This window comes from Hyperolius riggenbachi, chromosome 3, assembly GCF_040937935.1.
Source record: "Hyperolius riggenbachi isolate aHypRig1 chromosome 3, aHypRig1.pri, whole genome shotgun sequence".
Lineage (NCBI taxonomy): Eukaryota > Metazoa > Chordata > Amphibia > Anura > Hyperoliidae > Hyperolius > Hyperolius riggenbachi.
In genome coordinates this window covers 18,467,194-18,493,944 of record NC_090648.1, presented here as the reverse complement: position 1 = coordinate 18,493,944, position 26,751 = coordinate 18,467,194, and the positions used below count along the sequence as shown (strand labels likewise).

Genomic DNA, 26,751 nt, shown 5'->3' with positions numbered 1-26,751 from the left:
GCCCTGCCAAGGCTTACAATCTAAAGGGTGGGGGGACACATAAGGTAGGACTGTGGAAAAGGTGATTGTCTGAGAGAGTTAGCGTGTGGTAGATGTGGGGTAGGCCATTTTAAAGAAATGTGTTTTGAGGGCTTGATTGAAGGTGTAGAAGGAAGGAGTGAGTCTGAGGGGGAGTGGAAGGGAGTTCCATAGGGTGGGGACAGCTCTTGAGAAGTCTTGTAAGCGTGCATGGGAATGAGAAATGCGTGGGGAGGTCAGGCGGAGATTTTTGGAGGATCGGAGGGGACGGGCAGGTATATATCTGTTGACGAGCTCAGAAATGTAGGTTGGGCAGGTCTTGTGCACAGATTTGTAGGTAAGGCACAAAGCCTTAAAACTGATCCTGAAGATGGTAGAGAGCCAGTGTAGGGCTTCGCTGAGGGGAGAAGTGGAAGCAGAGAGGTGGGAAAGATGGCGAGGTCGGCTCCGCCGGCGAAGAGGACCAGGAGACGCAGGAGCTGCGGCGGGGGCACAGGACGGCTGCCCCGGGCTGGAGGAAGCCCCAGGTAAGTGGAACTTTTTTTTTCATTTCCGCGGATCATTCCTGTAAGGGGAGGCCAGATAGTACGGCGTTGCACTAGTAGAAGCTTGGTAGTGTCCGGGGTCAGAAAGGGCGGATTTTGGAGATGTTTCGAAGGTGGAAGAAAGCAGGTTCTGGTAAAATTTTGGATGTGTGGGCTGAAGGAGAGGGCAGAGTCTAGTGTGACGCCCAGGCAGCGAGCCTGGGAGGTAGGGAAGATGGTAGTGCTATTGATAGTGATGTGAATATCTGGGAGGGGTGGTGCAGAGCAGGGCGGGAACATTATGAGTTCAGTTTTATCCAGGTTAAGCTTCAGGAACCTAGCTGACATCCAGGAGGAGATGGTTGATAGGCAGGAGGAGACCTTGTCCATAGTGGATGGGGAGAGATCGGGGGTGTGCAGATAGATTTGGGTATCATCGGCATTTAGGTGGTATTTGAAGCCCAGGGAGGAGGTGACTTTGCCAATAGAGGAGATGTAACTTGAGAACAGTAGGGAGCCCAGAACAGAGCCCTGGGGGACTCCAACCGATAGGGGTGTGGGAGTTGAGGAGGAACCTTTAAAAGAGGTGGTGAAGTGGCGATTAGAGTGGTATAAGGAGATCCAGGCAAGGGTGTTGTCACAAATCCCTATGGACTGTAGGGATTGAAGGAGGAGGGAATGGTCAACTGTATAAATTGCCGAAGAAAGGTCAAGCAGTAGCAGGATGGAGTAGTTTCCTTCAGCTTTGGCAAGGGTAAGGTCATTTACTACCTTGACAAGAGTGGTTTCTGTTGAGTGAGCAGGACAGAAACCAGATTGTAGGGGTCAAGTAAGGAGTTGGTGCTGAGGTAGTGCGTGATGCATCTGTGGACCAGGCGTTTGAGGAGCTTTGAGGCAAAAGGGAGGGGAGAGATTGGGCTGTAGTTGGAGGGTAGGGAGGGGTCAAGTGAGGGTTTTTTCAGCAGGGGGAGTACAGTGGCCTCTTTAAAAGCTGAGGGGAAGGTGCTGGTGGAGAGGGAAAGGTTGAACAAGGTGGTGAGTACACGGGCCAGGACAGGGTCGAGGGGGGAGGAGGTGGCAGGGGAAGTGGCAAGCAATAGATTCACCTCCTCAATGGTAGCAGGAGTGAAGGAGGCTAGGGAGGGTGGGTGCATTGGAACAGTCTTGATGAAGGAGGTGAAGGGGGGGTGGGGCATGGGAGAGGTCTGTATGGTGAGTCATGGCAGTGGTGGGGGGGGGGGGGGGGTTGAGGGAATTAAAGAATGTAGGAGGGAGATTTCATCTTGTATAGCTGAGATTTTACTGGTGAAGTGATTGGCAAAGTCATTGGCTGAGATGGTGGTGCAAGGGGGGGGGGGGGGGGGGAGTAGTGTTAAGTAGAGAGTTAAAGGTGGCGAAGAGACGTCGTGGGTTGGAGGCTTGAGTTCCAATCAGGGCAGCAAAATACTTTTGTTTAGCTTCTGATAGTGCAGTGTGGAAAAGTAGCAGCTTAGCTTTATAATCCAGGAAATCGGGATTGAGATGCGATTTCCTCCATTTCCGCTCAGCGGCTCGTGTCCCTTTCTTGAGGTTGCGTGTGTGGGTGGTGTGCCAGGGTTGGGGATTGGGGGGGGTTGTTTAGGCGGAAGGTTAGGGGGACAGCTTCATCTAAGGCTGATGAGAGGGCCTTGTTATATTGTGCTGCTGCTTGATTGGGGCATGACAGGGTGGAGAGGGTGGAGGAGAGGGAGAGGAGGGGGTCAGCTAGGATGGTTGGGTTCAGATTGCGCAGATCTCTTTGCCATCGACCAGGCAGGGCAGGGGGGCAGAGGAGGAGGATTGGGAGATGGTGAAGGTGAGGAGGTGATGGTCAGAGAGAGGGAATGGTTCAATGTCCAGGTTGGTGAGGGAGGCGGATTTGGAGAAGATGAGGTCGAGGATACTGTAATTGTAGAGGTACTGGGTGACGGCTTTCTCCTGTTCTAGCAGGCAAGAGAACATAAGGAGGGTTCAATTCCAGCGAGTCGGCTATCGCAAATGAGGCGTCTCACCGGAAACTTGTTTCTCAGCTGAATCTCGTCATGTGTACCATGGCTGTGTAAGACCGCCTGAAATGCCCACACAACTTTCTGGCCTGCTTCAGGATGTCTTCTAAGCCTGGGTACTTTGACACAAATCTTTGAATGACTAGATTCAGCACATGTGCCATGCAGGGTACATGTGTCAGCTTTCCCAAATTCAAAGCGGAAATGAGATTGCTGCCATTGTCACACACCACGTTGCCGATCTCCAGCTAGTGCGGGGTCAGCCAATGATCCACCTGTTTGTTAAGAGCAGCCAGGAGAGCTGCTCCAGTGTGACTCTCCGCTTTGAGGCAAGACATGTCTAAGATGGCGTGACACCATCGTACCTGGCATGCAGCATAGGCCCTGGGGAGCTGGGGCTGTGTAGCTGGAGAGGAGATCGCAGCACCAGTAGAGTTGAACTGCCACTCAGCCAAGGAGGAGGAGGACAACAACAGTGAAGAGGATGTAGCAGGAGGAGAGGAGGTGGCAGAGGGCCTGCCTGCAAGCCGTGGAGGTGTCACAAGTTTGTCCGCTGCACAGCCACACACTCCCTGCTTGCCATTGGTCACCAGGTTGACCCAATGGGCTGTGTAAGTAATGTATGTACCTGCCACTGACCGTGCTTGGTAGACCAGGCATCAGGTGGACCCTTGACTAGGGATGATCAGAACCAGCAAATTCCGTTCCGCCGGAAATCACGGATTTCGTCAGTGTTAAATTCTGTCGCTATGAACATTCCGCCGGATTTGTACAAAATTCCGCGGAATTCTGGATTCCGTCGGAAAAATGTATAAAAAATAAAAATCGCTAAAATAACCTTGTTTATCCTAAATGATAGGCCATAGTCCCTATTAACTGTTCACTTAGTCCTTTCCTCCCTTCCTCCTCTCGTAGGGTCTCATCTTCCAGGGAATTGTAGTATTTCAGAAGCCAGCTTACATGCCGTGGCTGGGAATTAAACCCAGGTCTCAGTGTGTGGTAGTTATCTGACTTAGCCCCTATACCACGAGAGAGAGAGAGAGAGATAGAGAGAGAGAGAGATAGCTCATTTTTCTCTTGGATTGATCATAATGGTACATGCTAGGCTGGCTTCAGCATGTAGTGTGTTTGGTGATATAGGGGTTAATTACAACAGAGAGAAAATGTGTGCATCAACCAAGTGAACCTGACCAATCTGGCTGTGCAAATCTGGCCTATTGGCTGATCACGAGACATTGCTCATGCAAATATGCATTTGCTTTCGCATGCCTAAATATGCAGGGTCAAAAACCAAAACCGCAAAACAGTTGCCCTGCGGGAATTAGTTCATGCTACATAGCACTATCCAGGGGCGCCACGAGGAGGCTTCCCATTGCCCCCATACAACCGGGGGGCCGCGGGGGTCTCAGGCACTCTCACCGCCTGGAACCCACACAGCGGCACCCCGGAGGGGGAGACTGGGAGGTGCAGGCGATCTCCCCAGCGTGGCCAGCGCCGGGAAGAGCCGCCCACACACACCTCCCAAGATTAAAAACAGGCACTTACCTTAACGTCCATTGCGTTCTGTTTTATGCGCATGACCTGGGCGCGACACATAAGGGGAGGACAGGCGCAAACAGCCTGCTCCAGGGCCCTCACCTCCTAAAACAAGCCATTCACCACTTGCCTCCAAAGAAAAGAAAATGCAATGCTAATTACAACAGAGACAAAATGTGTGCATCAACCAAGTGAACCTGACAAATCTGGCTTTGCAAATTTGGCCTATTGGCTAATCACGAGACATTTGGAGGCAGGTGGTGGATGGCTTGCTCTAGGTGGTGTGAGCCCTGGAGTGGACTGTCTGTGCCTGTTTCCCCCCCTTCTGGAGTGATGTGTGTGAGCCAGCCCTGAGCCTTCAGCTTGGGGTGACCCATACTTCATTCCTTTCCCATGCAGTGCCCCCAAGTTTATGCGCAGTAGCAGAACGCAATGGACGTTAAGGTAAGTGCCTGTTTTTAATTTTTGGGAGGTGGGTGCGGATGGCCCCCCCGGTGCTAACCACGCTTGGGGGGGTCGTCCGCTCCACCCAGCCTCCCCCTCAGGGGTAACACTGTGGTCCCTAGGCAGTGAGAGAGCCTGGGGCCCCGCAGTCCCCCCGGTTGTATGGGGGCATTGGGAAGCCTCTCCGTGGCGCTCCTGGATAGTGCTATGCAGTGATGCTCGGATACCCCTTTTTATTATTCGAGTTTGGTCGAATTCGAATAGTAAATTATTCGAATTCGGTCGAATATTCGAGTCGAATATTTTTTACTATTCGATTCGACCTCGGACTTCGAGCTCACTATTCGAGTCGGTATTCGAGCTCATTATTCGAGCTGACTATTCGAATTGGCCTTAAATAGCTTCCAACACTTGTTTTGAGGGTGAATGATGCAAGAAACATCTTTTTTCCCAAGTAACAACAGCAAGTGATTATGTGGGGATGTTCCTTTAAAAAAAAGGTGGAAAGAGAAGAGAAGTTGTGTCCAAAATTCTGTTCAGTAGTGTATATACTTCTTCTTCTTCTTCTTCTTTATCTTCTATATCTTCTTCTTCTTCTTCTATATCTTCTTCTTCTTCTTCTTCTTCTTCTATATCTTCTTCTTCTTCTTCTTCTTCTTCTATATCTTCTTCTTTTATATCTTCTTCTTCTTCTATTTCTTCTTCTTCTTCTTCTTCTTCTTCTTCTCTTCTTCTTCTTCTTCTTCTTCTTCTTCTTCTTCTTCTTCTTCTTCTTCTTCTTCTTCTTCTTCTTCTTCTTCTTCTTCTTCTTCTTCTTCTTCTTCTTCTTTTTCTTCATCTTCATCTTCTTCTTCTTCATCTTCTTCTTCATCTTCTTCTTCTTCATCTTCTTCTTCTTCATCTTCTTCATCTTCTTCATCTTCATCTTCTTCATCATCTTCTTCTTCATCGTCTTCTTCTTCTTCTTCTTCTTCTTCTTCTTCATCTTCATCTTCTTCATCTTCTTCTTCTTCATCTTCTTCATCTTCATCTTCTTCATCATCTTCTTCTTCATCGTCTTCTTCTTCTTCTTCTTCTTCTTCTTCTTCATCTTCTTCATCTTCTTCTTCTTCATCTTCTTCATCTTCTTCTTCTTCATCTTCTTCATCTTCATCTTCTTCATCATCTTCTTCTTCATCGTCTTCTTCTTCTTCTTCATCTTCTTCTTCATCTTCTTCATCTTCTTCTTCTTCTTCTTCTTCTTCTTCATCTTCTTCTTCTATATCTTCTTTTTCTATATCTTCTTTTTCTATATCCTCTTCTTATTATTATTTTTCTATTTCGTCTTCTTCTTTTTCTATATCTTCTTCTTCTTCTATATCGTCTTCTTCTTCTTCACTTATTTCTCTTTTATATATATTTTTTTTAAAGAAATGCAGCTATTTTTGAGCGTAATAAATAGCTGGTGGCGCACGCATGTTGGAAGCGCCATTGTATGTGCTCCCTGGCAGTGGAAACACACAGACAGCATGAGGTAAATTCAGCAGCAGCAGCAGGAGGAGGAGGATGATTGTGTGGCAGCAGGCAGTCAATAAGGCAGGCAGCGAGACATAATAGGCTGTGTGGTACCTAGCGGTGGTACCAGGCCGTAAATAAACAGCATGAGGTTCCAGACAGCGGTCGTGAAGCCCACATCATGTCCAATACACAACTGGGACAACACAGTTTTCAACCAGGACACCTCTAAAAATAATATCACAAAGTATTAATAAAAAGAATATATATTTTTTTTGTTTTTTTAAAGAAATGCAGCTATTTTTGAGCGTAATAAATAGCTGGTGGCGCACGCATGTTGGAAGCACCATTGTATGTGCTCCCTGGCAGTGGAAACACACAGACAGCAGGAGGTAAATTCAGCAGCAGGAGGAGGAGGATGAGTGTGTGGCAGCAGGCAGTCAGGTAGGTAGGCAGCGTGACGTAATAGCCCTGGTACCTAGCGTTGATACCAGGGCTGTAAATAAACAGAACAGGAGGTCCCAGACAGCGGTCGTGCAGCCCACATCGTGTCCAATACACAACTGGGACAACACAGTTTTCAACCCGGGAACCTCAGAAAAATTAAACCTTTTTTTTTTTTTTAATGGTTTACTTTTTTTTTTGTTTACAGCAAATTACAGAGATATAGCTATTGTTGGACGTAATAGCTGGTGGCAGAGTGGCAGCAGAAGGTAAAATCTGTGTACCCTTGGCAGTGGGAAACACAGACAGGCAGCAGCAGCAGCAGGAGGAATGGAGGATAGTAGTGTGAGTGTGGCAGCAGGTAGGTAGGCAGCGTGACATAATAGCCCTGGTACCTAGCGTTGATACCAGGGCTGTAAATAAACACAACAGGAGGTCCCAGACAGCGGTCGTGCAGCCCACATCGTGTCCAATACACAACTGGGACAACACAGTTTTCAACCCGGGCACCTCAGAAAAATTAAACCTTTTTTTTTTTTTTTTTTTAATGGTTTACTTTTTTTTTTGTTTACAGCAAATTACAGAGATATAGCTATTGTTGGACGTAATAGCTGGTGGCAGAGTGGCAGCAGAAGGTAAAATCTGTGTACCCTTGGCAGTGGGAAACACAGACAGGCAGTAGCAGCAGCAGGAGGAATGGAGGAGAGTAGTGTGAGTGTGGCAGCAGGTAGGTAGGCAGCGTGACATAATAGCCCTGGTACCTAGCGTTGATACCAGGGCTGTAAATAAACACAACAGGAGGTCCCAGACAGCGGTCGTGCAGCCCACATCGTGTCCAATACACAACTGGGACAACACGGTTTTCAACCCGGGCACCTCAGAAGAATTAAACCTTTTTTTTTTTTTTTTAATGGTTTACTTTTTTTTTTTTTTTTTTTTTTTTACAGCAAATTACACAGATATAGCTATTGTTGGACATAATAGCTGGTGGCAGAGTGGCAGCAGAAGGTAAAATCTGTGTACCCTTGGCAGTGGGAAAAACAGACAGGCAGCAGCAGCAGCAGGAGGAATGGAGGAGAGTAGTGTGAGTGTGGCAGCAGGTAGGTAGGCAGCGTGACATAATAGCCCTGGTACCTAGCGTTGATACCAGGGCTGTAAATAAACACAACAGGAGGTCCCAGACAGCGGTCGTGCAGCCCACATCGTGTCCAATACACAACTGGGACAACACGGTTTTCAACCCGGGCACCTCAGAAGAATTAAACCTTTTTTTTTTTTTTAATGGTTTACTTTTTTTTTTTTTTTTTTTTTTTACAGCAAATTACACAGATATAGCTATTGTTGGACATAATAGCTGGTGGCAGAGTGGCAGCAGAAGGTAAAATCTGTGTACCCTTGGCAGTGGGAAATACAGACAGGCAGCAGCAGCAGCAGGAGGAATGGAGGAGAGTAGTGTGAGTGTGGCAGCAGGTAGGTAGGCAGCGTGACATAATAGCCCTGGTACCTAGCGTTGATACCAGGGCTGTAAATAAACACAACAGGAGGTCCCAGACAGCGGTCGTGCAGCCCACATCGTGTCCAATACACAACTGGGACAACACAGTTTTCAACCCGGGCACCTCAGAAAAATTAAACCTTTTTTTTTTTTTTTAATGGTTTACTTTTTTTTTTTTTTACAGCAAATTACACAGATATAGCTATTGTTGGACGTAATAGCTGGTGGCAGAGTGGCAGCAGAAGGTAAATCTGTGTACCCTGGCAGTAGGAAACACAGACAGACAGACGGAAAAAGGGCAGTACACAGCAGCCCACTGTAGATGTAAAATGTGTGGCTGCAGGCGACGTAATAGTCAAAGTGAACCAGGCTGGCTTAGTGAGCAGGAGCCAGGAGGTGGTAAAGGGTAGTAAGGCACATTAACGATGGTTCTTCCGGCAGCCAGTTCATGTCCCCCTCTCGCCGACAACAGGGGCCAGGAACTCACCTTCCACCCACGCCTGGTTCATCTTGAGAAACGTCAGTCTGTCCACAGACTTGTGAGACAGACGTGAGCGTTTCTCGGTGACCACGCCACCAGCTGCACTGAAGCAGCGCTCGGACAGCACGCTGGAAGGGGGCAGGACAGCACTTCCAGGGCGTACTGCGCCAGCTCCCTCCAGATCTCCAGGCGCTTGACCCAATACTCCATGGGATCAACAGGGGCATCGCTGTCAAGCCCGCTGTAGGACCCCATGTAGTCAGCCACCATTCGGGTCAGGCGCTGGCTGTGACCGGAGGAGGATGCTGCTGCATGCACCTCCTCTCTAGTCACTGCTGCCGGAGCCTCTACAGTCCTGTAGAGCTCGTTGCTGAGAGACAGCAGGTCTGTGGGGCGCTTACTGCTGGATGCAGGCACCTGCTGCTGCCTCTGTGCTGGCTGGACAGTGGGGGTGGAAGGCTGGGGGAAGGCTTCCTCCAAGCGCTCAACAAGGGCCTGCTGCAAGCTCCTTATTTGTTGCACTGGGTCTCCTCCTGCAGGCGGCAGGAACTGGCTCAACTTCCCCTTGAGGCGTGGGTCCAACATCATGCTGATCCAGATGTCCTCCCTCTGCTTCATCTGGATCACCCTGGGGTCCTTGCGCAGGCATGTCAGCACGCTGCCATTGGGAAGAGGCGGGCCACGTGTGCTGGCACATCGATGGCAGTGCTGTCCTCATCCTCCTCCTCTGCTGCCTCATCCTCTCTCCACCCCCGCACCAACTCAGCTGCGCTGTGCTGATCCCCCTCATCAGCAGCAAGGTCAGGGACCTCCACCAAGTCCTCCTCCTCCTCCCCCTCAGAGGTGGACTGTGCAGCTGCTTGCCGCTCCTGCTGGTCCAAGGCTGCCGCTCCCTGTTCCAGCAAAGCATCGAGGGCCCTGTTCAGCAGACAAACCAGGGGCACCCACTCGCAGACCATAGCATGGTCCCTGCTCACCATGTTAGTGGCCTGCAGAAAGGGAGCCAGCACTAAGCACACCTGCTGCATGTGCCTCCAGTCATCATCGGGGACGATGGACGGGATGTTGCTGGTCCTGTCCCTTCTCTGAGCGGCGGAAACAGTGGCCTGGGCAAGGTACTGGTTGACAGCGTGCTTCTGTTCAACCAGACGCTCCAACATCGCCAGGGTGGAGTTCCAGCGAGTTGGAACGTCAAGGATCAGCCGATGGCGTGGCTGCTCCAGCTCCTTTTGCACGTCTTCCAGGCTCGCACAGGCTGCAGCCGAGCGCCGGAAGTGACGCACAACGTTCCTTGCCATTTCCAGCAGTTCGCCCATCCCCTGGTAGGTGCGCAAGAACTTCTGCACCACCAGGTTCAGCACGTGGGCAAGACAGGGAATGTGGGTCAGGTTTCCCCTGTCAATTGCGGCAACCAGATTGGCCCCATTGTCGGCCACCACCTCTCCGACTCTGAGGCCTCTGGGGGTCAGCCAAATCCTCTCCTGCTCCTGAAGTTTGGCCAACACATGGGTTGCCGTCAGTTTGGTCTTCCCAAGGCTGACCAAGTGCAGCAGCGCTTGGCAGTGGCGGGCCTTCACGCTGCTGCTGAGGCGGGGGGTTTGGCCAGGTGTGCCGGAGGATGGCAGAGGATCGGAGGAACCTGCTGCAGTTCTCCTGACCCTGCGGGGGGGCACCACCCACTGTGTTGCTGCTGCTGCTGTGCCCGCTGCTGCTCTCCCATCCTCACCCCCTTCCACCAAGCAGACCCAGTGGACAGTGAAGGACAGGTCCCGAAGCGGCTGCTCCAGGAGTCCATGGTGACGTGGACCCTTTCACCAACCGCGTGCTCCAGCCCTCGCTCCACATTGGCCATCACAAAGCGGTGCAGTGCAGGAATGGCCTTGCGGACGAAAAAGTGTCTGCTGGGGAGCTGCCAGTCTGGGGCTGCACAAGCAAGCAGCGCACGCATGTCGCTCCCCTCCTGCACGAGCGTGTACGGCAGGAGTTGGGAGCACATGGCCCGGGCCAGCAAGCCGTTCAGCTGACGCACGCGACGGCTGCTGGGAGGCAGAGCCCTAACCACCCCCTGGAAGGACTCGCTCAAAAGGCTCTGGCGTGGCCTTTTGCTGGCACGGGAATCAGCGGACACAGCAGAGGAGGCCACTGAGGACTGGCTGCCAGAACAGGCCTCAGTGTCGGCGGCAGGAGTTGCAGAGGGGGGAGGAGCAGTGCGTTTCCGCACTCCTGCTGGTGCTGCTGGAGGAGCAGGAGGGCGGGTGGCTGCTGTTGCTGCTGCTGCTGCTGAAGGCTGTGCAGTGATGGGTGTGGTGCCACTGCCAGCACCAGATGCCTTCAGCCTCTGGAACTCCTCATGCTGGTGGAAATGTTTCGCAGCAAGGTGGTTGATGAGCGAGCTGGTGCTAAACTTTAAGGGGTCTGCACCTCTGCTCAACTTCCGCTGACAGTGGTTGCAAGTGGCGTACTTGCTGTACACTGTGGGCATGGTGAAAAATCGCCAGATTGGTGACAAAAACAACCCCCTACGGCCTGGAGCCGCTGCTGCCTGTCTCCCTGTGGTGGTTGGGGCGGGGGCTTGGGTGCGGCTGGTGGTGGTACTGGCAGATGCTGCTGCTGCTGCTGCTGAGCCTGAGACACCAGCAGGCTGTGGGATCTGCCTACTGCTGCCAATGCTTGCAATGATGCGCCTCCTTGCAAGGCCCACACGCGCATCCTCCTCCTCCTCCTCAGAGCTGCTGATGATGACATCCCCAGGTGCTGGTGGTGGCGGCACCCAGTTTTTGTCTGTCACCACGTCATCATCATTATCATCATCCTCCCCCTCCTGAAACATGTCCTGCTGGGATGATGACCCCCCAAACTCCTCTCCTGATGCATGGATGGGCTGCTTGACTGTCGCCACAGTCTTGCTGTCCAATCCCTCCTCCCCCAAAGTGCCCATCAGCATCTCCTCCTCAAGATTGCCAACAACAGCAGACAATTTACTCATGATGCCTGGGGTCAAAAGACTGCTGAATGACAGGTCGGCGACTGACGGTGAACTGGCCTCCTCCCCAGGCCCTGCTGGGCGGCTGCTGCGAACAGGGGTGGTGGTGGTGGTGGTGAGGGTGGAGGCCTCGGATGCAGAGCTGATGGCGGGCTGCTCATCCTCCATCATCAGTTGCACCACAGTGTCTGCATCCTTTTCCTCAATGGGACGTTTCCGACCCGGCTGGAGGAAAATAGGAGAATAGGAGAAAATAGGAGACACGCTGCTGCTGCTGCTGCTGTGTCTCTGCAGCGTGAGTTGCTCCTGCTGGGCGGCGCCCAAGGCGTCTACGGCCAGTGGCTATAGGAGGAATGTTAGCCACTGACGCAGCTGCTGCGGAACTGTGCATGGTGGCGCGGCCGCGGCTTGCCACAATGCTGCTCCCTCTCCTCTTGATTCCCTTGCTGCCCTTCCCCTTGCCCAAACCGCGCTGGCTGCCACTTCCAGACATCTTTGATGTTTTGGGCGTAAACAAAAAAGTTTTTTAAAAGGGCGGGTGAAAAAGTGGGGTACTTTAATGGAGTGGGTTGGTGGGTGAGGTGACACTAATCACTAAGTGATTAGATCGCTAAGTGATTACTAGTACAGTACTAATTCAAAATACAATAATTCAGTAATCAGTATAAGTGTGAACAGTGAACAGTGAGTGTGTCCCCTAGTACACTAACTAGAAAATACAATAATCAGTAGTAATCAGATTAAGTAGAAGGAAATAGAGTGTGTGTGTGTACTGAGTGCACACACACACACACACACACGCAGGAGCTAGCCTATGAACAGTGACTGAGTGTCCCTAGTAGTAAGTAGTAAGTAAGTGTACAACTAGAAATTACAATAATCAGTAGTAATCAGAAGGAAATAGAGTGTGTGTACTGACAGTGCACACACACACACACGCAGCGCAGGAGCTAGCCTATGAACAGTGACTGAGTGTCCCTAGTAGTAAGTAGTTAGTAAGTACAACTAGAAATTACAATAATCAATAGTAATCAGAAGGAAATAGAGTGTGTGTACTGTGCATGCACACACGCAGGAGCTATGAACAAACAGTGACAGTGAGTGTCCTAGTACCGTTACTACAAAATACAATCACTCAGTAGTAAAGGTAGGACAGCAGAAACTCTGGTATAATAAACTAACAGAGGACAGTCACAGGAGGACAGCTGCCCACACAGGCAAGGCCCTGAGGCCTAAAGCAGTGTAAGCTTGCCTGCAGCAGCTGTGTCTGTCTCTATGTAACACACAAGCTACTAACTAACAACAATATAGGTGTATATAGGAGGTGTATGTGAGCAAAAACGCTAGGTAGTTGACCACAATAAAGCTCTTGCTAAGCCAAAGCACAAAGGAGCAGATCTCTCTCTGTACAAAGTCAGGCAAGGACGGAAAAACGGAACATGGCGGCCGCTATTTATAGGGTAGGGGTTGGCCAGGGTCCCCCTCTGTGATTGGCTGCCGTCAGAGGGCCTGGAAGCCCTCTGATTGGCTCTAAGGACATCAATCTGGGCTATGACGCTATTCGAGCTCGGTATTCGAGCTCGAATAGCGCTGTTAGCTCAAATAGCTCGAATAGTGAATAGGCTATTCGAGTTCACTCGAATAGCCCATTCGAGTAGCTGCAGCTATTCGAGCTCTGCTGAGCACCACTGGTGCTATGTAGCATGAACTAATTCCTGCAGGGCAACCGCTTCGCTATATTGGTTTTTGACCCTGCAAAGTTTGGCATGCGAAAGCAAATGCATTTTTGCATGAGCAATGCCTCATGATAAGCCAATTTAGCCAGATTTGCACAGCCAGACTTGTAAGGGTTAAGCTTGGTGTTGAGCACGCATACATTTTCTTGTAGTAAGCATTTTGCAATCTCTATCCTTTGGAGGCAGGTGGTGGATGGCTTGCTCTAGGTGGTGTGAGCCCTGGAGTAGACTGTTTGTGCCTGTTTCCCCCCCTTCTGGAGTGATGTGTGTGAGCCAGCCCTGAGCCCTCAGCTTGGGGTGACCCATACTTCATTCCTTTCCCATGCAGTGCCCCAAGTTTATGTGCAGTAGCAGAATGCAATGGACGTTAAGGTAAGTGCCTGTTTTTAATTTTTGGGATGTGGTTGCGGATGCCCCCCCGGCGCTGGCCACGCTTGGGGGGGTCGTCCGCTCCACCCAGCCTCCCCCTCCGGGGTAACACTGTGGTCCCTAGGCAGTGAGAGAGCCTGGGGCCCCGCAGTCCCCCCGGTTGTATGGGGGCATTGGGAAGCCTCCCCGTGGCGCTCCTGGATAGTGTTATGTAGCATGAACTAATTCCAGCAGGGCAACCGCTTCGCGGTATTGGTTTTTGACCCTGCTAACAGGGCAGCCATCAGGGGGGGACAACTGACACTGCAGTGAGGGGCCCAGGGTTTCTGGAGGCCCTAGCGCCCCCCAAAGCGCTGGAAGGGCCGCCTGTGCTGACTGCGGGCCTGTGGCTCACTAACCAGCACACTGAGTTCCAGCACTGAGAGAAGAGTGGCATCAGCATTTGAACGTGGGAAGCAGATGAGTGAGCCCGCTACTATACTATACTGGGGAACCTATACCTGGCTAACTATACTGGGGGCTCCTATGCCTAGATACCAATACTGGGGGCACCAGAAAGAAAAGAGGGGGACAAAAGAGAACGGATAAAGGATAAGAACAGACCTACAAGTCCCTATCTCATTTGTTAACCAGGTACAACCTCTATTTTGCTGGTATTTGGCTCTACCCACAGCATACAATGGCCACGCTCACTTTTTGCCGCATTATACTGTGCATGCCGCTTTCTTCAGTGTTGGAACCATGAACATTTTTCGCTGCAACGCATTTCGCCCACGGACTCAGGGTAGCTAGTGGGCGGGTACAGCAACCAGTGGGTGGGCCTAGGGAGGGGGGGCCCAGGCTTGATGATGTGTGAGGGGCCCCAACATTTTTGATGGCGGCCCTGCCTGCAAAGTTTGGCATGCGAAAGCAAATGCATTTTTGCATGAGCAATGCCTCATGATAAGCCAATTTAGCCAGATTTGCACAGCCAGACTTGTAAAGGTTAAGCTTGGTGTTGAGCACGCATACATTTTCTTGTAGTAAGCATTTTGCAATCTCTATCCTTTGGAGGCAGGTGGTGGATGGCTTGCTCTAGGTGGTGTGAGCCCTGGAGTGGGCTGTCTGTGCCTGTTTCCCCCCCTTCTGGAGTGATGTGTGTGAGCCAGCCCTGAGCCTTCAGCTGGGGGTGACCCATACTTCATTTCTTTCCCATGCAGTGCCCCCAAGTTTATGCGCAGTAGCAGAATGCAATGGACGTTAAGGTAAGTGCCTGTTTTTAATTTTGGGGAGGTGGGTGCGGATGCCCCCCCCCCGGCACTGGCCACGTTTTGGGGGGGGGGTCGTCCGCTCCACCCAGCCTCCCCCTCCGGGGTAACACTGTGGTCCCTAGGCAGTGAGAGAGCCTGGGGCCCCGAAGTCCCCCCGGTTGTATGGGGGCATTGGGAAGCCTCCCCGTGGCGCTCCTGGATAGTGCTATGTAGCATGAACTAATTCCTGCAGGGCAACCTCTTCGCGGTATTGGTTTTTGACCCTTCAAAGTTTGGCATGCAAAAGCAAATGCATTTTTGCATGAGCAATGCCTCATGATAAGCCAATTTAGCCAGATTTGCACAGCCAGACTTGTAAGGGTTAAGCTTGGTGTTGAGCACACATACATTTTCTTGTAGTAGGTATAGGGGTTAAGTCAGATACCTACCACACACTGTGACCTGGGTTCAATTCCCAGCCACGGTATGTAAGCTGGCTTTTGAAATACTTCAATTACCTGGAAGATGAGACCCGGAGGAAGGGAAGAGGGAGAAGGAAGGAAGGAGGGAAAATAGATAGGCGAGGAAATAAATGTTCATTTCGTAAAAATTCCGAGGAATTAAAAAAAAAATGCGGAATTCCGTTTTAGAGGTATAGCTATTCCGTTCCGACCGGCGGAATTGGAATTGGCCAAATTCCGGCCGGAATCGCAGAAATTGAGATTATCGCTGAATCCAGCGAGCATCCCTACCCTTGACCCAACGCTGTGTGCCAGAGATGACACCACTTGCCTCTCAACTTCATGGTACAGTTTGGGTATCGCCTTTTTGGAGAAATAATTGCGGCCTGGTATCTTCCACTGCGGTGTCCCAATGGCCACAAATTTTCGGAAGGCCTCAGAGTCCACCAGCTGGTATGGTAACAGCTGGCGAGCTAACAGTTCCGCCAAGCCAGCTGTCAGACGCGGGGCAAGGGGGTGACTGGCAGACATTGGCTTCTTCCGCTCAAAGATTTCCTTCACGGACACCTGGCTGCTGCTGTGGGCAGAGGTGCAGGAACCGCTCAAGGTGAGAGGCGGAGTGGAGGAGGGAGGCTGTGATTGTGAAGGTGCAAGGGAGAAAGCGGCTGCAGATGATGCACCTGAAGGAGGAAGAGGAGAAGGATGGTGGCTTTGCTTTTGTGTGCTGCTTTTCCTCAGGTGCTCTTCCCATTGCAGTTTGTGCTTTTTCTGCATGTGCCTTAGTAAGGCAGTTATCCCTGCTTGGGTGTTTGCCTTTCCATGGCTCAATTTTTGGTGGCAGAGAGTACAGATGGCAGTGCTCTGATCTTTGACATACACACGAATACATTTCCACACCGTTGAGCCACCCTGGGGTGTGGGCACTATGGTGGCCTCAGCAGCTGACATTGAAGGGCATGTTGGCTGGCTATTCATAGGTGGCGATACATGGCACCGGACACTGCCACCAGCTGTTTCTGACGACGAGCTCCCCCGCTACTTTCAGGAACTCGTCTCCTCCTACTCCTCTCTGACTCCCCTTCTGAACTGTCCCCCTGGTCATCATGTCTCTTAGGATCCACGTGGCATCCATATCATCATAATCATCCTCCACAGCTTTGCTTGCTTCAGACACCTCAAAACTGCAGTGTTATTGTGTAGTGTAGTTAGTACTGTAGTACTGCAGTCAGTGCTAGTAGTTGTTAGAGTAGTAGTACTACAGAACTGCTATGCTGCTGAGCAGTGCCAGTGTATGACAGTTAGTGTCTTCTCCTCTGCTGTCTGAATGTCACTCGGCACGTGGCATGTGGCCTTTGGCACGTGCAATGTGGCACTTGGCACTTAGCACTTAGCATGTGGCACTTGGCACATTGCACTTTTCATGTGGCACTTTACTCTTTGCAGGTGGCACTTTGCAGGTGGCACTTTGCACTTTTCATGTGGTACTTTGCACTTTGCAGGTGGCACTTTGCACCAAGTGCCACGTGCAAAGTGCCACGTGCAATGTGCCATGTGCAAAGTGCCACGTGCCAAGTGCAGAGTGCCACGTGCCAAGTGCAAAGTGCCATGTGCCACATGCAAAGTGCCACGTGCCAAGTGTCACGTGCCACATGCCAAGTGCCACATGCCAAGTCCCACGTGCCAAGTGCCACATGCCACGTGCCAAGTGCCACGTCCGGCATACACCTTCTGCTGCTGCATTGCCCTGCTCCTGCTGCCTTTGCTGCTCCCACCGCCAGGGTGCTACAGGCCACTGCTGCTGTGGTGATACCACCTATATTTAACCCAAAACACAATTGCTGCGTAATTTTTTGGAGGTGTCTGGGCTGAAAACTGCCATGTCCCAGATGTGCGGTTGGACTTTGGACACAATGTGGGCTGCACGACCGCTGTCTGGAACCTAGTCCTGATGTTAATTGACAGCCATTTTTTTGGGGGGTGATTTTAAGTCCCCACATCATCAATTAGGGTTTCCCTTTAAAAAATAATGATGCTACATGCCTCATTTACCCTAAAAAAAGTTTTTAAAGCAATTTAAAGGCCACTTTCCCGGTTTTTCTATCCAGATATCCAAATCCACCCGGATACTTCGGACAGGGCCGGATTAACCCACTAAGCACCTCAAGCAGCTGCTTGGGGCCTCAGTCAGAGTTTAATGGGCCCCATCAGCATGTAATCAGGCCCTTCACTGTTCCTCCTTTTTCCTCCTGGCAGGAGGGTAATCACACTCACACTTAGCAGTGGCTGGCCCTGGCAAATGACACTGATCACAGCTGAAAGCAGAGGGGCTGTTTAAATTAACCCCTCCAGCAGCACAGGCTGTATTGTAGTGTGTCTGTCTGTGCTGTTTTCCAGTTACAGGCATCTTCTCCCTGCCCCCGCCTCTCAGTCACTGATGGGAGGGGCTGTGACACCATGTGGAGAGAGCATGGACAGACATACACAGAATACAGCCTTTGTGTAACGATTGTGGAATTCTCTCCGTGATCAGCGCACAAGACGTGCGCTGACACTGCGGAAATCCTCCACAAGCGTGTAATTTGAGGGAACCCAGCAAAAGGTGCAATGCACCTGTAGAGGGAAATTCCTGTCGGCAGGTGGAGTTGTGGAGTGTAGAGGAACAGCTCCTCTGCCCTGCCACAGACGCAAGACAGGAATTGCACGAAGGGAAGGAACGCAGGGTAAGATAGCCCTGAAGGAGAGAGAGCAAAGCGACAGAGGGTATGTGTGTGCACCAATCTAGTCGCCAACCCGCGACAGTGCATACACAACCATGAAGAACAGGAGAGAAGGCAATCGCCAGAGATGGCGATTGCTAACAGCGACACAAGACAGAATAAGCACAGATGAGGAATGTATGTATGTCCACCAATCTAGCCTCCACCCTGCGACGGCAGACACACAACAAAGGAAACCAAGTTAGAATGCAATCACAAGAGAAGCGATTGCGAAAGAGAATGAGCACAGGGACAGATTGTATGTGTGTGCACCAAACTAGTCGCCAACCCGCGATGGTGGATACACAACAGTAGATATGAAGTAGGAACGCAATAGCGAGAGAGGCGATTGCCAGAGGTGACACAAGGCTACAGCAAGGCAGAGCACTAGAGTAGCAAAGGCACAGCAAATCATACAATGAGAAGATAAGGAAAATAACAGACGCTAGCTAAACGCGAACACCGCACTCATTCGCAACAGTGCACGTGTTTATGCGCGGTGTCCGCGTGATAAGCACAACAGAGACAAGCACGCCTAACTAACCACCGACAGACAAACATGAAACAGAGGACGCGAGCGCTTGCTAAACGGTTACCTCACCGAGCCTCCAGCAAGCGTTCGTAGCAGACAAGACAGATACACGAAAACAGGAATAAGTGAGAGATAGGATCCACAGCACTAGCGCAAGAGGCTAGTGCGATCCAGGAAGACAGAACAGAAGGATCCACAGCACTAGCGCAAGGCGAGTGCGATCCAAGAACAGCAAGAGAGTAGCAGACCAGAAGGATCCACAGCACTAGCGCAAGGCGAGTGCGATCCAAGTATAGAAAGAGAGATGGAGATCAGACGGATCCACAGCACTAGCGCAAGGCGAGTGCGATCCTGGCAAGACAGATCAGATGAGATAGCTGGTAGCAACCGCTGCTCCAGCTATACTCCAAGAACAAAGATCAGAACGACTTCCTGTCGACCACCGCTGGGACAGGACAATCGCAACAGACAAACAAAACAGATATGCAATCCTAACTACACTAGGGAATCTGCCTAGTGCAGTTCCAGGAATTACTCTAAACTATTATTCAAACAATGAGCAAGGCTGACACTCCAGGCGAGTGTTACACAGGAACTAACTCTTATGACCAGCAAAGGACTCTGGGAAACATAGCTCTTTATACTGCCAGTCATCAAAGGAGGCAGGTAGGGGATTTGCATAACGAGTGTATGCAAATTCCTCAGCAGCAGAACAGACCAGAAACTTGTAATGGAAAGACAGGTCTCTCTTGCAGAGACCTGCAGCCCACAGACTAGAGGAATGGTCAAACAGCTGTCTGCCAGTGCATCCAGCTGAGCGGATCATTACAGTACCCCCCCCCCCCCTCTAGGGTCGGATTCCAAAAGAGCCTCTAAACTGATATTTGCAAAAGACTCTAACTGAAGACTCATGAAGGTCGGGGCAGCCCGACAAGGCCCAATTCCAGAGTCAGCCCACCCGAAACCGACCTCATCGGAAGGAGAAGCCACCGAAACATGCCCATCAGTACCACAAGTCTCAGCATAACACCCATCAGTACTGTGAATGCCAGAGAAGAAACCATGGACACCCACCGAGCCATGCCCACCACCTTCCAAGGACCGTCCAAAAATACCAAACCTGCCACAATACCCATTCGAAGTGTCCCTTTCCACAAAGCACCCACTGCTGATCTCATCCAAGGTTCCAGGAAATATTTCTCCCAGGATCTCCCAGAACACTTTGAAGCTCCGCAGAGATCCCAGGAGGGCAGAACGATCACCAGGCTCACATGGAGAACTATCAAGAACCCCTATGGAACCAATGACAATTCTGGATTCAGAATTACCAGGACAAGCATCAAGAACAGGGCCTTCAGGGACCACCTCTAGGCATGCAGGCAGGCAGGCAACATTAGAACAGGTTTCCACCGAGGAAGCATCTGAGCAGGCTGGCAACCGAGACACACTTGGGCTTTCTGGATCACAGAACACATCGGGGTACACTAGCCCAAGAGGAACCTCAGGACACGTCGAGGAACTGCCAACCTCAGAGTCTGTCACGACAAGACCAAAACCAGAACCGGGCAGAGAATCATCACAAGCAGTGGTCACAAGCACTGGACTTTCAAAAGAAGGTTTGGACACAAACTTAGAAATCTCTGTGACAATAATATCCTCATTGACTACATATGAGTGAAGCTCCACCAGAGCTGCAAAGGTAGTCAGCACAACAGCAATGCCTACTGAAGTGGGCAACACCTCAGAAGGACTTGGGGGGCAGGAGACATCTCCTACAAGTTCTGCACCCTTTGGGAGGAACTCGGAGGTCTCCAGGACATCAGACAAGACCTCAGGAACATCATTTTCCACGTTTTCTAAGAAGGATTCTGAACTATCCATGTTACAGGGCAAAACTGGAACTTTATTTTGTGGACAGGGCAGATGTCCCAGGGAAGGTTCCACCATAAACTGAGACTGAATTTCATCATCATGAGCGGAATGTACAGGAATATTTACTGGAACACACACTGACTCCCTAACTTTAATCTCACTGCACCCAGAATCCGGCGTGGCAGTCAGACTAGCTTGCAACTCCAAAACTGCAGAAAAACAGGTGAGTATAGTAGCAATACCTAGACGAGCCTCTAGGGTCACTGCAATAGACTCTAAACAAGGCCATATTAACTCATTCAGAGTACAGGGTGCAGAATCAGCATTTTCCTCAGAACAAGAATGAGACTCACAAATGTCAGTGTGAGTGGAGATCATATTTTTATTCATGGTACAGGGCAGATTCAGAGAAAGCTTCTCTGGGCAAAGCAAAGAAGCTTCAGCATCAGATTCGCAAAACCGAAGCGCTGTCTCACTCTTAGATTCGGCTAACAATGTCAAATCCGAGGAGTCAGAACGCAAAACTTGCGAATCAAAAATCGCTTTAGGTTGTGAAACTGATGCTTCCATAGCGCAAACCTCCGTGATCTGCGGGGCAGACTGTAAGGCGTTCAGGTCAGAAACACTGGAGCAACTGTCACCAGGCAACGGGCCCTTACAGGTGGGAACAGGGTGAGACAAAGACTCATTTGCAGTAGAAATAGCGACAACATCAGGAAAAACTTTATTAGACATATTGATTTTACTTTTGATGCTGCATAATTTAGGAATTTTCCCCATAGCAGGATCACAGATGGAAGATCTTAAAGATCTGTCTCTAAATGACAAGGGGTCCCACACATCCTTGAGAAAACTGGCACATTCATGCTGATCACAATCTGCAGGAACATCTGAGAAACAGGCATTAGATCGCATAGATTCAGACTGCACACAGTCAGGAGAGAATCTTTCAGGATTCGCACAGGAATCAACCACAGTGGCACACCCACTCATCATTTCAGATCGCACAATGTCACGACTCACATGCTTTACCCCAGAAAGGCAAGAACAATCATCCAACAACGATGTCTCTTTATTGGAATCAATTGATTGGTGTGTGTGCAACTCATCCAAAATTGTCTGCCATACATAAATCACCAGATCCACATCACCCTCGTCACATTCATCGGAATCAATCAAAAGGTACATAGAATCGAGACAATCATTCAAGACATCTTCGCTTTTTGCAATGTAAAAATCGCAAAAGGCTTTCCAATCAAAATCAAATTCCTCCAAGGCCCCAATGTCCCATGAGGCAAATGGAGGTTTAAACAGGCCAGTATCCAGATAATCTCCATATGGGTGGAGTTCAGGAACAAGAACAGATTTTTTAACTGCTTTAATATAGTGTGCGATCCTACCTATAATAGGATCCACATAAACTTTGGATTGGGGCAAAAAACCCGGAGACGTAGCAACATCATTATCATACTGAATGGTTTTGCACATTTCAGACTTGACAGAAATAACCTCTTTATTTGTGGTTGCTATGGGCAACAAATGTTTTGGCTGACAAGCTGAATCAGCAGATTGGCCTGCAAGCACCAATTCATTAACATATGGAAATGACACAGAAATGTTGCATAACCTAATCTGATCAGCATCATGCACTGCAGGAAAAAACTCATAGAAATAACCTGGCAGGGGAATTCTAAGCTTACGAGAAAATACATGACTCAGAAATCTGCAAGGGTTATGTCTCAGATTCTCGTGTCTGGCATACTCATCAGCCCACACAAACAGATCCCCTTGGAAAAGATTGTAAGCAATCTGACCACTCCAAGTGGAAATATTGGAGGCCTTAAATTCAGATGCCAAGAATCTGGAACATTCTGATATAAACTCATCTCTGGTTTCAGAGTCCAGTATCTTAAACCTCTTAAAGATACAGGACCCATATTTGACCAAATCGTACAAATCGGAAATTCCCTCTACACTGGGAATTTCGGTTTGGCTGGTCATACTGTAACGATTGTGGAATTCTCTCCGTGATCAGCGCACAAGACGTGCGCTGACACTGCGGAAATCCTCCACAAGCATGTAATTTGAGGGAACCCAGCAAAAGGTGCAATGCACCTGTAGAGGGAAATTCCTGTCGGCAGGTGGAGCTGTGGAGTGCAGAGGAACAGCTCCTCTGCTTTGCCACAGACGCAAGACAGGAATTGCACAAAGGGAAGAAACGCAGGGTAAGATAGCCCTGAAGGAGAGAGAGCAAAGCGACAGAGGGTATGTGTGTGCACCAATCTAGTCGCCAACCCGCGACAGTGCATACACAACCATGAAGAACAGGAGAGAAGGCAATCGCCAGAGATGGCGATTGCTAACAGCGACACAAGACAGAATAAGCACAGATGAAGAATGTATGTATGTCCACCAATCTAGCCGCCACCCTGTGACGGCGGACACACAACAAAGGAAACCAAGTTAGAATGCAATTGCAAGAGAAGTGATTGCTAAAGAGAATGAGCACAGGGACAGATTGTATGTGTGTGCACCAAACTAGTCGCCAACCCGCGACGGTGCATACACAACAGTAGATATGAAGTAGGAATGCAATCGCGAGAGAGGCGATTGCCAGAGGTGACACAAGGCTACAGCAAGGCAGAGCACAAGAGTAGCAAAGGCACAGCAAATCATACAATGAGAAGATAAGGAAAATAACAAACGCTAGCTAAACGCGAACACCGCACTCATTCGCAACAGTGCACGCGTTTATGCGCGGTGTTCGCGTGATAAGCACAACAGAGACAAGCACGCCTAACTAACCGACAGACAAACAAGAAACAGAGGACGCGAGCGCTTGCTTAACGGTTACCTCACCGAGCCTCCAGCAAGCGTTCGTAGTAGACAAGACAGATACACGAAAACAGGAATAAGTGAGAGATAGGATCCACAGCACTAGCGCAAGAGGCTAGTGCGATCCAGGAAGACAGAACAGAAGGATCCACAGCACTAGCGCAAGGCGAGTGCGATCCAAGAACAGCAAGAGAGTAGCAGACCAGAAGGATCCACAGCACTAGCGCAAGGCGAGTGTGATCCAAGTATAGAAAGAGAGATGGAGATCAGACGGATCAACAGCACTAGCGCAAGGTGAGTGCGATCCTGGCAAGACAGATCAGATGCGATAGCTGGTAGCAACCGCTGCTCCAGCTATACTCCAAGAACAAAGATCAGAACGACTTCCTGTCGACCACCGCTGGGACAGGACAATCGCAACAGACAAACAAAACAGATATGCAATCCTAACTACACTAGGGAATCTGCCTAGTGCAGTTCCAGGAATTACTCTAAACTATTATTCAAACAATGAGCAAGGCTGACACTCCAGGCGAGTGTTACACAGGAACTAACTCTTATGACCAGCAAATGACTCTGGGAAACATAGCTCTTTATACTGCCAGTCATCAAAGGAGGCAGGTAGGGGATTTGCATAACGAGTGTATGCAAATTCCTCAGCAGCAGAACAGACCAGAAACTTGTAATGGAAAGACAGGTCTCTCTTGCAGAGACCTGCAGCCCACAGACTAGAGGAATGGTCAAACAGCTGTCTGCCAGTGCATCCAGCTGAGCGGATCCTTACACTTTGCTCTCTGATAACCTACAGCCCGCTGCTTCCAGCTAGGTGAGGTGAAGGGGACAACTTGTAGAAAAAGTGCAGCTACAAAGAGCATATTAAACAAAGTTAATTAGGCTGGGCAAACTTTATCAGCCCCCCCCCCCCCCCCCTCCTCTAATTAGTTGTATCAGTTGCTGTCTGAATTATTATTATTTAGTATTTAAATAGCACCGACTTCTTCCGCAGTGCTGTACAGAGTATATATAGTTTTGTAAATAACTGTCCCTCAGAGGAGTTCACAATCTAGTCCCTACCATAGTCATATGTCTGTGTATATATCATGTAGCGTGTGTATCGTAGTCTAGGTATATTCAGTATATATGTATGCCAATGTAGGGGGAAGCCTATTAACTTATGTGTATGTTTTTGGGATGTGGGAGGAAACCATTCTTCATGCTGCGTCCTCTCATCCATATACATATATACTGTGTGTGTATATATATATATATATATATATATATATATATATATATATATATATATATATATATATATATATATATATATATAAAATATATATATATATATATATATATATATATATATATATATATATATATATATATATATATATATATATATATATATATATATATATATATACAGTGGGTTGCAAAACTATTCGGCCCCCTTGAAGTTTTCCACATTTTGTCACATTACTGCCACAAACATGCATCAATTTTATTGGAATTCCATGTGAAAGACCAATACAAAGTGGTGTACATGTGAGAAGTGGAATCGAAAATCATACAGGATTCCAAACATTTTTTACAAATAAATAACTGCAAAGTGGGGCGTGCGTAATTATTCGGCCCCCTGAGTCAATACTTTGTAGAACCACCTTTTGCTGCAATTACAGCTGCCAGTCTTTTAGGGTATGTCTCTACCAGCTTTGCACATCTAGAGACTGAAATCCTTGCCCATTCTTCCTTGCAAAACAGCTCCAGCTCAGTCAGATTAGATGGACAGCGTTTGTGAAGAGGAGTTTTCAGATCTTGCCACAGATTCTCGGTTGGATTTAGATCTGGACTTTGACTGGGCCATTCTAACACATGGATATGTTTTGTTTTAAACCATTCCATTGTTGCCCTGGCTTTATGTTTAGGGACGTTGTCCAGCTGGAAGGTGAGCCTCCGCCCCAGTCTCAAGTCTTTTGCAGTCTCCAAGAGGTTTTCTTCCAAGTTTGCCCTGTACTTGGCTCCATCCATCTTCCCATCAACTCTGACCAGCTTCCCTGTCCCTGCTGAAGAGATGCATCCCCGAGCATGATGCTGCCACCACCATATTTGACAGTTAGGATGGTGTGTTCAGAGTGATGTGCAGTGTTAGTTTTCTGCCACACATAGCGTTTTGCATTGTGGCCAAAAAGTTCAATTTTGGTCTCATCTGACCAGAGCACCTTCTTCCACATGGTTGCTGTGTCCCCCACATGGCTTGTGGCAAACTGAAAACGGGACTTCTTATGCTTTCTGTTAACAATGCCTTTCTTCTTGCCACTCTTCCATAAAGGCCAACTTTGTACAGTGCATGACTAATAGTTGTCCTATGGACAGAGTCTCCCACCTGAGCTGTAGATCTCTGCAGCTCGTCCAGAGTCACCATGGGCCTCTGCATTTCTGATCAGTGCTCTCCTTGTTCGGCCTGTGAGTTTAGGTGGACGGCTTTGTCTTGGTAGGTTTACAGTTGTGCCATACTCCTTCCATTTATGAATGATCGCTTGAACAGTGCTCTGTAGGATTTTCAAGGCTTTGGAAATCTTTCTGTAGCCTAAGCCTGCTTTAAATTTCTCAATAACTTGATCCCTGACCTGTCTTGTGTGTTCTTTGGACTTCACGGTGTTGTTGCTCCCAATATTCTCTTAGACAACCTCTGAGGCCGTCACAGAGCAGCTGTATTTGTACTGACATTAGATTACACACAGGTGCACTCTATTTAGTCATTAGCACTCATCAGGCAATGTCTATAGGCAACTGACTGCACTCAGACCAAAGAGGGCTGAATAATTATGCACACACCGCTTTGCAGTTATTTATTTGTAAAAAATGTTTTGAATCACGTATGATTTTCGTTCCACTTCTCACGTGTACACCACTTTGTATTGGTCTGTCATGTGGAATTCCTATAAAATTAATTCATGATTGTGGCAGTAATATGACAAAATGTGGAAAACTTCAAGGGGGCCGAATACTTTTGCAACCCACTGTATATATATATGTATATATATATATATATATGTATATATATATATATATATATATATATATATATATATATATAATATTTCAGATATTCGAGTGGGGCCCAAATCTGCTACTTTGCTTAGGGCCCCATTCAGCTTTAATCCGGCCCTGGGCCTAAGTTCTATTGTAGTGCAACATAGCATAGATGTTCATAAGAGAAAGACTGAGCTAATCATAAGGACTAGTTCAAGATGCCATGAAATGCTTAAGATGACCTACTACAACTTGATTGCTTTGCTGAGGTAATGAACAAGTAACGAAGATAAGATTGCTGATGAACACACCTGTATATCTGTTTTGCTGAATACATTTCTTAAAGTTTGAAGACGTTCCAGTTGTACAACAAAGGTGTAGTGTTGTTGCCCATAGCAACTAACAAATATTTATTACAGTAATGATTCTGTATTTTGTACCGTCTCTGTATTTTGTACTGTATATTGGTGTGTACCATTGTCTGT

The 26,751-nt window shown here is 49.0% G+C and overlaps 1 protein-coding gene across 2 annotated transcripts in view; it reads left to right on the top strand.

The window, feature by feature from the left end:
* LOC137560881 (alpha-2,8-sialyltransferase 8F-like) overlaps positions 1 to 26,751 on the top strand; it is a 150,238-nt gene that overhangs the window by 37,061 nt on the left and 86,426 nt on the right. The window lies entirely within an intron of this gene.